The following is a 17,371-nucleotide window of genomic DNA, read 5'->3' as shown; positions in this document are numbered from 1 at the left end:
TTGAATCCAGCCTGGGCAACTTGTCAACTTAGCAAGACTCTGTCTCAAAATGATAGATAGGTAGATAGATAGACGATAGAGATGATAAGTAGATAATAGATAAATGGCTGGGTACATAGTTCACTGTGAAGACCCTGGACTCGATGCCCAGAACCACACACACACAAAAATCAAGGAAGTACTAAAACAGTCCATTAGGCAGTGAACCTGTCCTGTAGGACCCTGCAATGGTGGATACAATTGTCAACATCATACATATGGTGCAAAGAGTGAAGGTGTCTGCGTCTCAGGTCATTGGTTGTAACAAATGGGCTACATGCGACGCTGTTATCAAGGAAGGCTGGGGAGAGGGCAGGGGAGATATGGGAATATATGGGAACTCTGTATGTGATGCTCAAAATTTAAAGTCTATTAAGTTTTTTGAAAAGCCTGAAGGAAGAATGCACCCCAAACTGTACACAGGGGTCCCTCCTCAGAGGACAGTGGGATTTGAGGTGTAAGAAGGGTCTCTCCTTTCTTTTCTTTAATTTCTTTTTTCTTCTTTCTTTCACTCTTTCTCTTTGTTTTTACTCTATATTCTTTTGTACTGTTTTCATTTTTTACAGAAAGACAACATGAAAGCATTCCTCATGCAGTTGCTTTAAAGCAAGTGGAACAGGCATGCCCTCCACAAAGCCCTGGACTGTGGAGGGTCACTGCTCTGTAGCAACAGCATCACTGACACTGGTATCACAGGCCTTCTGTTCTCAGGGTCTCACCCCAGTGTGGAGAGCATCTGGCCACCTCCCCCTGTCCCTGGAAGGGTTAACCTTGCTGGTGATGGTGCTGAGTCCCGGAAGAAAGACCTTGTCACTGTTGATACTGTCTCTCCTTCCAGTGGACATGCTGGCTCCTCAAGTTCCAGCCCCACTCATTCAGAGCCTGATGTCTTTATTATGGCAGGTGGGAGCTGCTGGAGGAACAGCAGTCTCCTTTATCACCACATTATGGCCCCCTTTGGCTTATATATGGGCTGCCTATCTCATAATTAGGAAGCAGGTTAACAAGAAGTAGCTGGCAAATCCCATGGAAGACAAATAAATTAAGCACCTCACTGGCCTGTGGGAAAAGAAAACACCAGGCAACATGACCATGGAGACAGGCATCACTCATCCTGGGTGCCATTTTGGATTCTGGACTTTATTGTTGTTTTTGAGAAGCAATGCAGGATGGTGGAAAGCCTGGCTTTCTGGAGAGAATGCACAACATCTTCTATAGCTGCAGGACCACAAGGATGGGGAGGACTAAAGACCAGCTCAAGGAGCCTTCCCTCCTGAGTTGCGCTGGGAAACTCCTCTGGACACTGGGTTTCCCTCTGATAAGAATAACAAGAAGAGCAGAGCTTTAAATATTCAGAATAAATAATGGAAGCTTTACAAGCATGCTAGAAGGTAGACTTATTATGACCCCATTTTACAGGTGACCGCATTTTACAGTCTCAGAGGTCAGGGGAGTCACCAAGATTACATAGTCGACTGAATACTGGTCACCCATAGCCTCGATTCTGAGCTCTCCTCCATTCTGCTTAGCAGGCCAACCTTCCCTATAGAGGGCTGTGTGGGGATTGAAGGATCAGATGGCGACAGGGTGGAGCCGAGATGGGGCTCTTAGGAGAGAGCAGAGATCTGAGCACCCAGAATGCACCTGGGACCAGGCCAGCTAGGGAGCCTCATGGAGGAGACACAGAGGAAATCTGGGGGCAGGCAGGCCCTGCATTCAACCTTCACTCCAGCACACTGACTTTGACCAGGACACTTAACCTCTCCTGAGCCCCTGTATCCTAACCCACGAAATGGTGACTCCATCCCTACCTGTCAGGGCTGCTGAGAGAATTCAGAGACAATCCCCAGAAAGTGACCCCCAGCCTTGGCCTGAGGCAGGGAACCAGGGACTCTGGTGGATTTTGCTTATGGAGGTTATGCCAGGAAGAGCACCATGCTGGATTTTAATCTCACATAGCCAAGATGCCCCAAGACACAGAAATTGTTTCTTGCAGCACAGAGTATGGACAGTATCCTAGATCTACTCTTCCATGGCAAGAAAGTCCTTGGCGGGTATCTGAGGATGGTGAGGATGCTGGTAATAAACACAGGGGACAAGTCCACAGAGCATCCTTTTCCACCTCAGCAGGGAGTTGGGAAGCACAGGTGGGGAGATCTACAAGCTTTGTAATGTCACAGTTCACAGCAGCTTGCTCCACTAAGATGCCTTAGAAGGCCTTGGCATGTCACCTCTCCGTTCATCTGCATGGCAGACTCTTCAGTCGCTGCTGTTTCTTGCCTATTTTACAGGCAAGAAAACCAAGGCCCAGAGAGCTTAATTTATTTGTTCAAGGCCACCGTGGCAAATATGGCCACACTAATAACACCCACCCTATATGCTCTGGAAACTCACTTCTCCCCATCCAGGGATGGAGTCTGGTCCCTTTCACCCCTGAAGCTTATAACCAAAAGGACATAGCACAAGTGACGTAGCTCAGAAAAGGCAACGCAACCTCCACTGTCATCACAGGAAACTCTCCTTGGGGTCACGAAGTCCCCGTGGCATGAGCCAGCCTGACCAGCCCAGCTGCAGAGACCAGAGGCCAGGTGCAGAGAGGAGATGCCAAGCTGGTTCTGGCTATGTCAGCCTCCCACTGCCCCTGCATCAGCCACCATCTAACTGCAGCCACAGGGGAGACCCTAGCAGGAACACCACTGGGTCCCCCCAAAGTGCAGGTGCTCAGAAGCCCAGGGAAAGAAAAAGTGACAATGGTTTAAGCCATGGAGGTAGGGGCTTGTGTCCTACATGGCGGGTAACTGAAGGGCTGCAGAGCAAACACATGCTCAGTCCTCGCTTCAATTTGAGCCCAGGTCTGTGTCACCAGGACTGTGCTCCAACCCTGCCCTGCACTGTCCTTAGCCCTTGGGACCTTCCACCTAGCTATGGAAAGAGCACTGGACTGAGAGTCCAGAGCTTGATTCTGGCTCTGAACTGGCCCTTCACTGACACAGAAATGTCCTTGTGTGTCATTATGGGAAGGGGCATAGCTGCTCACAGTGTGGCTTCTTCAGTCACCAAAAGGACTTAACACCCACACCCAGCCTGCTTCCAGGGCAGCTTCAACACCGAGGGCTAGAGCAGACAGCAAGAGTGCTCTGTGCAGGAGAGAGCCTCAGCTTGCTGAGCACCTGCTCTGTGCCAAGCACTGCATGTTCACTCTCTGGCTACAGAATGGAGGCAGAAGATGGGTGGGTCATTGTCATTTTTGCAGACAAGGAAACTGAGGCCCGGAATAGCAAAAAAAGTCACTCGTGGGGTTTGTCACACAGCCAGGAGCTCAGGACTTAAATGCATCCTGTTCAATTCCAAGGCCCAGCCTCTCTGTCCCCCAGCCGTGTCCTAACTGAGTAAGCGACTGCAGAGCCTCTGCTCACCACCACTCTAAACTCTTAGCACCACTACCCATGCCAGGGGCCACTTCCTGCCAAAGGGGAGCATCATGAGCTCAGGTGAGCTGTTACTGAGGCTTAAGGCAACAGGGCCTGGTGAGCAGCACAGCAGCCAACATCAAGTGCCCTGAGGGTGCTGCTGTCCCTCCTACTGCCTTCCTGAGTGACCCACCAGCAATAGTCAGCCCGAAAGACAAAAGGAGATGAGGGTGCATCATAGAGGGGTGGAGGGGTGCAGTCCTCTGTCACCATGAGGGCAGGCTGCCTAAGACCCAAAGGCCAGCTATGCCCAGCCCCTTCAAATAAGTGTCACTGTCATCAACCAGCTCAGCCTGGGAGCCAGCTGGCCAGCCAAACAAGAGGGAGGCCCACAGGAGCCGAGTGGCCCTTATTCAGTGCCTTTTGTCTGTCTGTCCTGCTGCCTGGCCAGCCCCTCCCTCCCCTGCCAATGTGGCAGGCTCACTTCTCATCTCACTTCTGTCCTGTGGCCACCTCCCCACCTTTCAGAGCACCTGAGACATGTTAGTCAATAAGTGTTTATTGAGCACATACCATGTATGGGGTCCTGTGCTGGCCCCAGGCCATAGCAATGAGCAGAACCAGATGGGGCCTCTGCGTGCAAACAGTTCAATCCTAGAGGGGGAGATCATTGGTTATTAGTAATCCAGTAATCAATAATCTTCACAAAATGTAAATGTGGCCAGAAGCTGCTCTGAATACCCTAGCAGGGACCCCAGACCTCACCCAGGGGCCAGGGGACTGATGGAGGGGGAACTTGGGAACCAAGAGCTGAGGGCTCAACAAGGGAAGCAGGGCAGGGGACAGAGACAAACCCACTGCACCAGAAACATTTTGTTTCTATGCCAACAAGTCTGGTATAATCCACGACATCCTTCAAAAGGTCAGGCAGAATAACCTGTTCAATTGGAGCCCGTGGGTAACTACCCTTTCATTGGACTGGCTGGTCCCCTCATTTTGCTTTTTCTCAGGCTCTTGATTGGCCCTTGTATTTTTTTTATTTTTTTTGGTACTGGGGATCGAACTCAGGTCCTTGTGCTTGCACAGTATTTTTTTTTTTGTACCGGGGACCAAACTCAGGTCCTTTCAAGGAAGAAGTCTCACCAGGATGCACAAGACTTCAGGTCTAGTATCTCCCTCAGGAATTCTGACACACCTAGTGAGTCCTGAGGTACAAGCTAGCAAAGTGCTGTTAGGGGCAAGATAAGCCTTCAAGGTCTCCAGAGTGATGGTTTGGCTACACACAGCATGGAAAAGGGAGTTACTTATATAATAAGAAGAAGTTGCCAGACAGGTTGCATTTCCATAAACTTCACCAATTGTCAAGGGGGGCTTTGCAGAAGTGCATGCTAAGGCAGTACTTGAGGCTTTGATTGAACCCAGGACTCCCACACCCACATAATAAGTAGGCTTTGCTTTTAGACAGAGCCAACAGTCCTGAGCCAGGTCTGGTTGAGTCAGATTTAACATAGTGTGGATGGCTCCCAACATGGAGAAAAGGGAGGGAAGCAGTACTCGAGGGGTTCTGCTCTATTGGTAGCTAAGAGCGGATGCTTAGAAGGAGGGATAACAGGGTGAGGCTCAAGTAAGTGGTCCTTTATCTTCATTAAGGGTCCTGTTGGCTGTCTTGGTGTTTGGCTTAGCAACCGGGTTTGAAAGGTAATGATTTCCCCTGGGTCAGGAGTTAGTCCTCCAGGGAGCCAGAAGTGGAAGCCCCGATTCCATCCTGTGGCCCATTTAGAGTCCCGGGGCCTTTGTATCAGAATTGTAACTCAGCACCCACATTTCCAAACTATGATATCATTAGTGACATTTGGTTCCCCACTATAGGAGGCAATTTTTACACAGCCCCAGTTAGGGCAGTAGAAGTCAGTTGGGGACCCACAACCCTGCTGTTCAAATAGATTGAACCCTGGACATGCATAGAAGTCACAGCTTCCCAGGTTTATGAACTGATAGTAGTAGCTTCCCCAATCTCTTCTAAATAATTTACAGAGACTGACCTCAGGCAACCTGAGAGGTTGCCAGGGGCAGATGGTACCAAAAGTGACTACCTAGAATTTCTCCTGAGCTAAAGGAGGTGAGGAGAAAGGGGTATAACTCTCCTTATTGCATTTCCCCAGAGTTCAGCCTCATCAGCCCAAAGACAATAAGGAGAAGTATCACAATCATGATAGGACTAGCCTTAGCTTTAAAGGACCAGGTCCCAGCTCAGCAGTTCACTGTTTTGGCTGATTGATGCATGAATGGTGAACCCATGTCAAGATTCCATCAACCTTGAGAGCCAAGGGTGTCGTAAGGATGACTGTGTAGGGTCCCTTCCAGGCTAGAGTCAGTCCTTCACTCCAAAAGGCCTTGATGAAGACAGTATCCCTGGGCTGGAATGGGTGGCATGGTGTAGAGCTGGGCAGGGGCTGAGTAGCTCATACCTGGAAGTGAACAGTTTTCTGTACCTGTTGGAGAGACTGGAGATACTTTAGCAGGTACTGGTTAGAAAATTCTTATAGTACTCACTTTTAAGCTTGGGGAGCAGGGAAGGGGGGGTCTTCCAAAAATAATTTCATAAGGAGTAAAACCTGCTTCACAAAGGGGTACATCTAACTCTAAAAAGAGCCAAAGGCAGCAGGCTGACCCACCCTTAACCAGTTTCCAACATCAGTTTAGTCAGAGTAGATTTTAGGATCCAATTCATCCATTCCACTTGCTCTGAGCTTTGTGGTCAGTAGGCACAGTGGAGTTTCCAATTTATACCCAGTGCCCTACTGACTAACTGAGTTATAGAAGCTACAAAGGTGGGGCCATTGTCAGAGCCAATGGATACTGGTAGTCCAAATCTGGGAATTAATTCCTGAAAAAGTTTCTTTGCCACCATAGTGGCAGTCTCCCACTGAGTAGCATAGACCTCTGTCCATCCTGAGAAAATATCTATGAAAACCAGGAGGTAGCAATAGCCACCTGCTGGTGGTTTGATCTCTGTGAAATCCACGTCCCAGTGTTCTCCAGGATTCCTACCCCAGAATCTGACCCCAAGGGGTGCAGATGGGCCCTGGTGGGGATTTACTTGTACACAGATTGGGCACCTAAGAGAGGCCTGGTCGGCCAGCTCTTGCAGCTTTGTAAAGCAGTATCTTGAAGCTAGAAGCTCAGCCATCTTGGAGCCCCCCAGGTGTGTGACCGAATGCAGCTGCTGGATGAGCTGTCATCCAAATGCCTGGGGGAGGTAGATGCGACTATGTGGACATTTCCACCAGCCTTGAGGATCTTTGCTTGCAACTGGCTTGCTTCTCTATCTTCCTCTTCATTGTAAGTAGGGCTAGTTGGGAGGAAAGGGGGAGGAGGACTCATGGTAGGCAGAATGTCTAAGGGTTCAGCTGGCCTCAGGGCTGCCTCTCTGGCTGCGCTGGTCTGAAAGTTGATTTCCCTTAGCCTTGGGTGTATTGTCCTTTTGGTGACCCTGAACATGAATGATGGCCACCTTCTTGGGAAGCCATAACACCTCTAGGAGAGACAATATCTCTTCTTTCTTTTTGACAGTCTTTCCTGCTGCTGTCAGAAGCCCTCTCTCCTTGTAGATGCTCACGTGGACATGTAGAGTAGCAAAGGCATACCTACTGTCACATTACACATTTATCTTCTTTTCCTTTTCCCGTCTCAAGGCTTGGGCTAAGGCAATCAGTTCTACCTTTTGGGCCAAGGTCCCCTCGGGCAGAGGCTGGGCCCAAATGACTTGATAAGCTGTAGTTACTACCCTCTGTACCCCACTTACCACCATGTTGCTTCCATCTGTGAAGAGGGTGGCACCTACCTCAGCCAAGGGGGTGTCTGTTAAGTCCAATTGGCCCCCCTGGGTCTGGTCCAGCACCTACTCAACAGTGGTGAATTGGGATGTCTGGATCATCATCTGGCATCAGTGTAATTGGATTGAGAACCTGTTCTGCTGAGAGGATATGCAAGGCTGGTCAAGGAAGAGACTTTGATACTGAGGTGGACATTTGACATCCACTTGTTAGTAGCCTCCCTGACCAGAGTCTCTACTGAATGAAGGATGGTTAGGACTAGGTCCTGTCCAAGGGTCAATTTATCAGCCTCCTTGACCAATACAGCTGTGGCAGCTACCACCCAAAGACATGAAGGCCATCCTGAGGCCACAGGATCTAATCTTTTAGAGAGATAGGCCACAGGGTACTTCCAGGGTCCCAAGGACTGTGTTAGGACTCCCTTACCAATCCCTCTTACCTCATGGATGAATAGATGAAAAGCCTTAGTAACATCAGGTAGTGCCAGAGCCAGAGCTGATATCAAAGCTCTTTGCAGATTCTGGAAGGCTTCTTATTCATCTATTCCCCAGTCTAGGGGTTGATTTCCTCCCATGGCAGAAAGGAGGGGCCACGCTATCTCAGCAAACCCAGGTATCCACAGGCAACAGTAGCCAGCTGCACATAGGAATCCTCATACCTGTTTCTTGGTAGTTGGTGTGGGAATCTGGAGGATGGCCCTTTTCCTGGCCTGGGACAAGGCTCTTCTTCCAAGATTTCATATCCCAGGTACAGTACTTTAGGGGCACAGAGTTGTGCCTTCTTGGGTGACATGTAGTAGCCCAGCTCCTGTAGTAGCTGAAGAAGCTCTCATGTTCCCTGCAGGCATTCTGAATAGCTCATAGCAGCTAGTAACAAATCATCCACATATTGAAGCAGGGTGAGGTTAGGGTGGTGGGATCAAAAACTCACCAAGTCTTTCTGGAAGGCCTCATTGAAAAGGGTGGGTGCATTTTTGAATCCTTGAGGTAGCCGGGTCGAGGTGAGCTGGCAGGAGTCACTGGAAACTGGATCAGTCCACTCAAAAGCAAAGATAGATGGCTGGCTGGGGCAAGGGGCACACTAAAAAAAAATCCTTTAAATCTGGCACAGTATACACTTGGTGCTCAGGAGACAGCAAACTCAGGAGGGTATATGGGTTGGGGATAGTAGGATGCAGTTACCACTCGCCAGTTAACTTCTCTCAAGTCCTGAACCTGCCTGTAATCTGATGTGCCCAGTTTCTGTACTGGTAGGAACGGGGTGTTCCAAGGAGACTTGCAGGGAGTTAATATCCCAAAGTCCATCGACCTCTTCATGTGAGGTACTATCCCCCGTCTGGCCTTCTGAGAGATGGGGTATTGTTGGGGTCTTATCCCAACAAGGTGGATGGGCAGTCCAGTGTTACCAGAAAAGAGTGAGTAACTTGTTTTGATCCTAGGCTCACTAGTTGTTCACTCATGAGTGGGCAGTTTTGGACTGCTCCTGTGGTCCCCTGGATGGAAATGGTTTGTGATGAAAGCTTTCCCAGGGGATTTTTTAACACTGACCTCTTGGCACCAGTGTCCACCAGAAAACAGATTCATTGGCCCCCTACTTCACCATTTACCATGGGCTCCCAGAGACCACAAGAGAAGGAGCCCTGGCTTCCTCAGTCTGAATCATCTTCTCCCCTGGAAGTGGGGAGAAATAGTACCTTGGCAGAGGGCTTGTGGGGGCATTCATTTTTCCAGTGCCCTTCCACCTTGCAAAAGGCACACTGATTTCTTCCCAATGGCAGGTGTCCTCCTGGCTTTCTAGGCGTCTGCCCTTTGGGCTTCCTGGGGTTGGGTCCTGTGGGGTCCCCTCTGATGGCTGCTGCTAAGATCTTTGCTTGTTTGCTGACTGCTCAGCCATGGTTGTGGCCAATTTTTATCTTTCTGAAACCCTACTGTCAAACACCTTTTGAGCTACTTCTAACCGTTGAGATGTGTTCATTCCTGGGAATCCCTCCAATTTTTGTAATTTTCTCCTAGTATCAGGTGGAGACTAACAGAAGCCAAATTTATAGCTCTACTGTTCTCTGAGAGCAGAGGGGTTGAATGGGGCATAAACCTGGAAGGCCTCTCTGAGTCTCTCTCCAGAAATGCACCGGGGGACTCCTATAGTCCCTGTGTCACTTCAGTGGTTTTTGACAGATTTATGGGTTTCTGAGCTGCTGCTTGAATCCCATTTAACAAGTTTTTTTTTTGTTTTGTGGTACCGGGGAACAAACTCAGGACCTTGTGCTTGCCAGGCAGGCAGGGAACCACTGAGCTAAATCCTCGGCCCATTTAACAAGCTTTGTTGAAAGATGAGTAAAGCCTGCCTCTCCCCTGGGGAATTTGGATCCCATTCAGGCCACTCTGAGGGGCACCTTTGCTTCAGCAATTCATGGGCCTCCTCTTCTGAGTGTCTCCCCAATAAGAGCTTTCTAGCTTCAAACCTAATCCTCTCCCATTCCTCAGCAGTGAACAGGGTCAATAACAATTGGTGACAGTCATCCCAGATTGGTAGATGAGTCCTACAGATCGACTCTATCATGGAAATCAAAACCTGGGGCTTCTCAGAGAATGGTGGATTCTGAGTTTTCCAGTTGTAGAGGTCAGAAGTGGAAAAGGAGCTATATACCAGGAACAGACTGGTTCCCAGTCCTCCATCCAGAGGAGGGGCCTCCCTCAAAGGCAGGAGAATCTCTGGACTGCATCTTCCTGAGGTGGTGACCTCCTGCTGGGATCGGAGACATTAGCTCTACTCACTCTTGTATGGGGGGAGAAGTGGCAGAGGAAGTAGAGGAAGAAAGGAGGGAGTTGGGGGCAGATGGGTCAGGACAGACAGGAGAGGGGGGTGAACTAGGGTTATAGGGAGGAGGACTGGGGAGGACTTCCTCAGCATCTGACTGCTGCAGAACTGGTTTCTGCCTCTCCGGAGTTCACCTGTGAGGGGGAGAACAGCTTTTGGAAACAAGCAGCTTTGTTGTTGTTGTTGTTGTTTTGGTACCGGGAATTGAACTCTGGACCTTACACTTGTGCGGCAGGCACCGGAACCACTGAGCTAAATCCCTGGCCTGAAACAAGCAGCTTTGAACAGGATTGTACAGCACAAGCCTTTAGCCATGGAGGAGGAGGGTGCTGCACTAGAGTAAAGCAGGAATCAATGTAAGGGAACTGATGGGTGTGTCCTGGTGACTTGGTAACTACCTTCCAAACTGCTTGAACAAAGACGGGGTCCAGGGAGCCCTCAGAGGGCCAACCCACACCAAAAGAGGGCCAATTAGCTCACAAAAAGTGCACAGTTCGTCCTTGGACAATTTCGCTCCATAATGATCAGAAAATCCTGACGAAAATTTCCAAGCATGCAGACCAAGGGGTGTGACGGGTGGTGAAGATGATGACCCCATGGTAGAGAGACTTAGGGCAGGCAGGAGATGCCCAAGAACAGGAGCTGCAAGAACAAATAAAAAGAAGACAAAGCAGCATGAGGGAGAAGATATCAAAAGGGTCACTGGTTAGAGGGGCCTGACTGTACACTGATTGGGGCTTAAAGGAAAGGACCAGGACCCCTGTATTGACATCGAAGGCTCAGAAGCCACTGATGTTTCCACTGGAGAAAGGTGAAGAGGCTCCAAAATGCTTCCTCCTGTAAGGGTCGTAGGGTGGCCTCAACTGCAAGGTCAATATGGGTGTGGGGTTCAGAGGGAGGGGAAAAATATCCTTAAGACAACAAAGCCACCGGTGGTCAGAGGATGTCCTCAAAACTCTGTTTAAGGAGTCGAAAACCCAGGAGGGAAAGCACCGACAAACATAGTCAGGCAGGGGCCGCCCAAGACGGAGGTCAATAAAAAGCAGATGAGTGAGAACGGACTGAATTAAATATTCACCTGTGCTCAGCTGTGGGCAGGACACAGGGAAGACAGAAAGGTGACAAAAGAGATGGACCAGAAGACAAGACTCAAAGTTGGGCTGATCCCAAAACTGAAAGGCACCATCGTTATGTCAATCAGTCGGCCTGGGGTCAAGGGAAGAATGCCGAGGACATTGGGCCAGAAGATAGAGAATGTGGCCCTGTGGGAACCCGTGAGGTCTGTCCCAAAATATGATGTGTGAGGCCCAGAAGGGACAGTGCTGGGGAGAATAAGACAGGTGGGAGAGCAGTCGGGGGAGTCCCGGCTGCAAGAGGTCAGTCGAAATTCAGAGAAAGAAGACAGGTCCAAGGGTTTGGGGACAGTGGGGGCGTCCAGACATAAGGAAAGAGGCCTTAGTGTTTATGTGGTGCACCCTTGAATGATGTTGTGACAGACAAGGGAGGGGGTGTTCCTCTGTGGGAGGAAGCCCTCAGTCGGTGGACTGGCTGAGGGCCTCTCAGCCGCTTTAAGGACCGCCCAGGCTGTAGGGTGTATTTATCTCATTGCAAGAGCACCCACTTGGCCTTTCTTAGACACGTCCAAGGAACCACAGTATGACCCCAAACAAGTCCCGTAACTCTGAGCGGGGAATCCCCCACTGTGCTGTGGGACACGGATGGAACAGTCTACTGTTTGCACTGCCTGTTGCCAGTCATTCATTCATTCACTCATACAGCAATCATTCAGAGGGTAAAAACATCCCAACCTTATTCCCAGGGATTTACTAGATTGGCTGGTTTATAGGCACCTCAGTCAGCGTCCTGACCTTACGGAGGGGCCCAGGGAATGCTTTCCTCAAGGACTACTGTTCCCCACCGGAACCAGAAGGATCCTTACCAGACCAGATGAGCTCCAGAAAATTTGGAGGGCGTCTCAGGTGTGTGCAGTCCCTTCAGTGTCAGCAGTGAGACTACGGGGCCCTGGAACATCTCAGGGGGTGCCTCCCCTGTAGTTTGCTGCCGCAGATGGGAGGGATCACAGCGAGGCCAGTCCACCCACTGTGGCCATCTCGCTGGGGCCTCCAGCTGTTGTGGATGAGCGAGTTCGGACGATAGAGATGTGCCACACTCTGTGCCAGATTCAAGCCCATTTATTATAGGCAGCGGCCGCGGGGGACTAGCGCCCAGAATCTTTCCTCAACAATGGGAAGCAGTTTGATTTCACCTTTTAAATCATGCTTTCAGTTGGGGAGGGTTCAGGGGAGAGCAAGCAGAATCTTACAGAAGCAGAATCATGCCAGGTTAGTGGGGAGTTCAAGGAAGTTTCACACACACTAGGTGAGCTACAAAACATCCTGCAACTGTAGCAAGTTTACTGCCAAGCAGGATGTGGGGGTTTTGGGTGCTTTGTTTATGTGCAATCACTTTGTTCAAGCACAGGTACAAAATGGCACTGAGGCACAAGATGGAGTTGGGTTGGCCATCACACTAGCAGGAGCCCCATTGTGCAGAGGAGGAAACAGGCTCAGACCTGCCCCCAGCTAGTGGGAGGCAGTTTTTCTCACTGGATTATTGCCTGAGTCTGATCGGATCACAGACATCACTGAGGTGTAAGTGCTTCTGAAACCATCAAACACTAAACCCACACTAGCAGCGGCTGTTATTCCTTTATGGGTTCAAAAACCCTGAGTGTGGTTATATGGCCCCACATCTCCCCACAGGGATGATAATGGTTTTGTAGAATAGGACCAGGGCTTTCAAACTCAGTTAAGGGAGCCAGGCACACTGGGAAGAGAGTACTATCTTCATGAAAAAAAAAAGCCTTGATTAATGAAGATGATTCTTAATATAATTTAAAATGATCCGTTATGACACAAAGCAAAGAGATTTCTATGTGACTGTGAAATACTTAATAGCTGACTTTGGAACAATCTATCATGAAACCTTCCAAAGCAGAATATATAGTGGATAGATCATTGGGCAGGGGCTCCAGGCAGACCAACAGCTGCTCTTCTTAAAATAACTTAGGAGGGGAAGGGGGAGAAATTATTGCCATAATCATGCGTTAATAAAATATGCATAAATGTGACTTTCCCTTTTATCATTATAGGCTTGTAGGACAAGGACATAGGACAGGGCAAGTCCTGAGCCCACATCAGAGGGGATACCCCCCCGACCTCGTCCCGGGAGAGAAAGGAATTACCCCGCATTCCTTTCCTTCTCTGGTGACAGACTGCCAGGCCAGGGGGCTCCCATTGTCTCTGCTGTGCGGACTTGCAAAGAGGCTGCAAGGGTGAGCATGGACACTGGAAAGCAGGTCCCAGGCGTCCCACCTGGCTCCCCAACCTCTTCCAAGGCCCACTGAGGGCCTCTCCCAAATAAAGTACACATCCCCAGGTTTTCATCTGGAGCCTGCTTCTGGGGAGCCCAGCCGAAATAATCACCTTCCTTGTCTTTATTTCACTCAGCGCTCACATCGCTCCCTCCTTGTAACCCACAGGAAGAGGACACAGAAGCTCAGTGAAGTTTGGTTTGAACCCAGATCTGGGAGCCCAGGCCCTGCAGTTCAGGCACCTAGGCCTTCTGGCCTCAGTATTCCCATCTGTTAAATGGGGTTGCTTCCTTTCACAAATCTCCAAGCTAAAATGTCCAGGCCCCATTGGAATTTCCATGCCTGCCTGCACTGTGCTATATAGCAGTATAGCCTCAACTGCCACTAGTGAACACAAACAGCTGATAATTTCAAGTTCAGAAATCTCATCTCTCCCAAGATGGCAAGCTCTCAAGGGGGACAGTATCCTCAACTGCCTCTCCTTTCCCACCTTCTGTCCAGCACAGAACTAGGCACAAAGTCAATGCTGATTCATCTCAGCATGACTGACCCAACATGGGCCAATCAGATGCTTCCACCCTGGTCCTAGTATCTTCAAGGTCCTTTATGAGTTTGGAAGACAAGCTCCTGCCTTTCCTCCCTGCCATGAAAATCAGTAACCCTAGAGTGGAGAAGGTTTGGGGGAATCCCTCTAGTCTGGCCAGTCCACATGCTCAGGATGAAGGGAGTCTCACTTCTGGGCCTGGGGAAAGGGGCTGTGCTGAGATGTATTTTGGGAAAACCCAGAAGGCTCCTTTCTGCTGCCTGTGCAGCTGTTAGGAGCACAGATTCTGGAGCTAGATGGATGAGGTTCTGATCCCAGCCTTGCCACTCCCTTGCTGTGCAACTGTGAACAAGTCATCCAACCTTTCTGTGCCCCAGTTTTCTTTTCTATAAAATATGGTAATGATAACACCCACCTGTTGGCTTTGCTGGGTGGACGTCATGAGTGAATATATATGAAATATATATGAACACGGCCAGGTGTCCAATCAGTGCTAAGTACATGCTGGCTCCTCCTGCTGTGGTTACTATGACTACCATTACATCTTAAGTAGTATGTGATGCTTCTCTATGAGGTCCTTTCTAGATTTAAAGTGCTATAATGACGCAAAAGGGAAAATCTCACTCCAGGCAGGTGTATCTGGAATGTCCTCCAGATTCCGTAGGTTCTGGTAGTTCCTGAACTTCTAAGGCCAAGTGTATCCACTTAGTGAAAACTACAGAATCCATTCTGTCTGACTCCCCATTGTGAGTTCAGTGGTGGGCCACACATTATGTACACATCCTAACTGCCAGAGCTCATGAATATAACTGATTTGGAAAAGGGGTCTTTGCAGGCATAATTCAGTTAAGAATCTCATGATGAGATCCAGGATTACCCAAGTGAGCCCCAAACCCAGCAGTAAGGATGCTTAGAAGAGGTTACAGGTGGTGCAACACAGAGGAAAAGACCACAAGAAGCCAGAAGCAGCGGTGACATGGCCACACGGCAAATAATGCCCAAAGCCACTCACCAGAAGCCAATGCTTCCTCTACATGCCTGGGCCTGCTCTTGTTTCCTGTGCTTGGGCATTTCTTGCTCACATGTTACAAAGATCCATCACAGAAGTAGGCCATAGCTCCCCCCCGCCCCAGCTGGCAACCAAAACAAAACACTCAGATTCAAATTTTCTATGCCAAGGATCAGAGGTTATTTTGTATTAATTTAAACTAAATTGTTGCATAGTTCAGATTTAATGGGCACCTCCAGATTAGGTGCTAAAGTTTGCATGTTGGAGGCCCCACAAAGGCCCATGTGCTAAAGGCCACCCCCAGAGTGGTGCCCCCGGGAAGGGCTGGAACCTTTAAGAGGTGTGGCCTAGTGAGGGGTACTTTGGTCACAGAGGCAAACCCCGGAACCGGAACCGGACCTGGAGTGTGCTGCCACTTCCCGTTTCTCTTCCACTTTGACTTGTCTCCATGAGGCAAGTGGTTTTTCTCTGCCACATACACTCACCATGATGTGCCACTTGCCAAAGGCATAAAGCAGTGAGGACAACATGGGGTAATCAACCCTGGACTGGAACCTTGTAAACTATGGACTGATGTATGTCATTTCTCTTTATAACACGATCATCTTACACATTTGCTATATTAGAAGAAAGCTAATATGTTAACCAATACACATTTCTAAAGATACTCAGAAAAGGAATTGAGGAGGGAACCAAACTGATACACTACCAAAGCAAAATAAAAAACACGAAACAATAATGGAAGAAATGAGGAAAAACAATAAAGACATAAAACGTGAGAGACAAAGGTCAGTGTAAATAAATATCAATGGAATAAAATTTCCAATTCAAAGGCTGAGACTGGCGAATAGTAACATGATCTGACTCTATACTGTCAGCAAGGCATGCCGTTTAGAGCCTAAAACACAAATAGGTTGCAAGTGAAAGGACGGAAGGCATACTCCACACAACCAGTACCCAGAGATAGATGGCAAGAACTTTAAGCCAAAAACTGCTACAAGAGACAAAAAAGGATATCATATTTAAAAGGGGGGCTATCTGCCAGGCATGGTAGTACACACCTGCAACCCCAGCCACTTTAGGGGGTGAAGGCAGGAGGACCCTAAGTTATAATAATAGAATACAGCACTTACCTGGCAGTCCAAAGGCCGTGACTTCAGTCCCAATACCACAGATAAAGTGCATGTGTGTAGGGAGAACTCATCAAGAGATATAACAATCATAAGCAAATCTGCATCCAACCATAGAGCTTCTAATTACATGAAGAAAAACTTGACATTATTGAAGAAGACACAATTAAACAATTATAATAGGAGAATTCTATACTGAAAATTCAGAATGAATATTTTAACCAGAAAGAAGAGCAATAAGAAAATAAAGAACTGGAATAAAACTCTAAAGCAATTAGACCTCAGAGATATCTAATGTGCACCACTCAGGAGCCAAAAAATATGGATTTTCCTCAATTTTATATAAAACATTCTCTCAGTCAGACCCACAGGTTAGGCTCAGGCTCAGAAAATTGTGAAAGCCAGAAGTCATATAAAGTAACTTCTCCTCCTCCTGCTCCTCCTCCTCTAACAGACATGCCTGCCTCTCTTCCTCCTCCTCCTCCTCCACCTTCTACTCCTCCTCTACCAGACATCGCTGGCTCTCCTCCTCCTCTTGCTCCTCCTCCTCCTCCTGATCCTCCTCCTCCTCTACCAGACATGCCTGCCTCTCTTCCTCCTCCTCCTCCTCCACCTTCTACTCCTCCTCCACCAGACATCCCTGCCTCTCTTGTCCTCCTCCTCCTCCTCCTCCTCCTCCTCCTCCTCCTCCTCTTCCTCCTCTAACAGACATTGCTGGCCCTCCTCCTCCTCCTCTTCCTCTACCAGACATTGCTAGCCTTCCTGCTCCTCCTCCTCCTTCTCCTCCTCCTCCTTCTCTATGAGACATCACTGGCTCTTCTCCTCTTCCTCCTCCTCTTCCTCTTCCTCATCTACCAGACATTCCTGCCCCTCCTCCTCCACCTTCTACTCCTCCTCCACCAGACATCCCTGCCTCTCTTGTCCTCCTCCTGCTCCTCCTCCTCTGCCAGACTGATGGCCCTTCTCCTCCTCCTCCTCTTCCTCCTCTACCAGACATCGCTGGCCCTCCTCCTCCTCCTCTTCCTCTTCCTCCTCTACCAGACATTCCTGCCCCTCCTCCTCCACCTTCTACTCCTCCTCCACCAGACATCCCTGCCTCTCTTGTCCTCCTCCTGCTCCTCCTCCTCTGCCAGACTGATGGCCCTTCTCCTCCTCCTCCTCTTCCTCCTCTACCAGACATCGCTGGCCCTCCTCCTCCTCCTCCTCCTCTTCC

The 17,371-nt window shown here is 49.2% G+C and overlaps 1 long non-coding RNA gene across 11 annotated transcripts; it reads right to left on the bottom strand.

Moving 5' to 3' along the window:
* Positions 1-1,158: 1,158 nt before the first annotated feature.
* LOC101698949 (uncharacterized) lies at positions 1,159-16,808 on the bottom strand. Of its 11 annotated transcripts, none has more exons than XR_015447897.1 (5): positions 16,162-16,808; positions 7,944-12,273; positions 5,673-7,422; positions 4,023-4,103; positions 1,159-1,354 (listed from the first exon to the last, which is right to left on the bottom strand). It is a non-coding gene; the product is annotated as an uncharacterized LOC101698949 (long non-coding RNA). The 11 variants fall into 11 exon arrangements; XR_015447895.1 differs by having other exon boundaries at positions 7,944-10,744; positions 12,042-16,804; XR_015447901.1 differs by having other exon boundaries at positions 7,944-8,323; positions 10,501-16,801.
* Between the last annotated feature and the right edge of the window lie 563 nt (positions 16,809-17,371).

Source organism: Heterocephalus glaber, unplaced genomic scaffold (genome assembly GCF_053883595.1).
Source record: "Heterocephalus glaber isolate CG9 unplaced genomic scaffold, H.glaber_assembly_v1.0 deba00001781, whole genome shotgun sequence".
Taxonomy (NCBI): Eukaryota; Metazoa; Chordata; class Mammalia; order Rodentia; family Bathyergidae; genus Heterocephalus; species Heterocephalus glaber.
The sequence above is the reverse complement of the archived record's forward strand: the minus strand, read 5'-3'. Positions and strand labels throughout refer to the sequence as shown.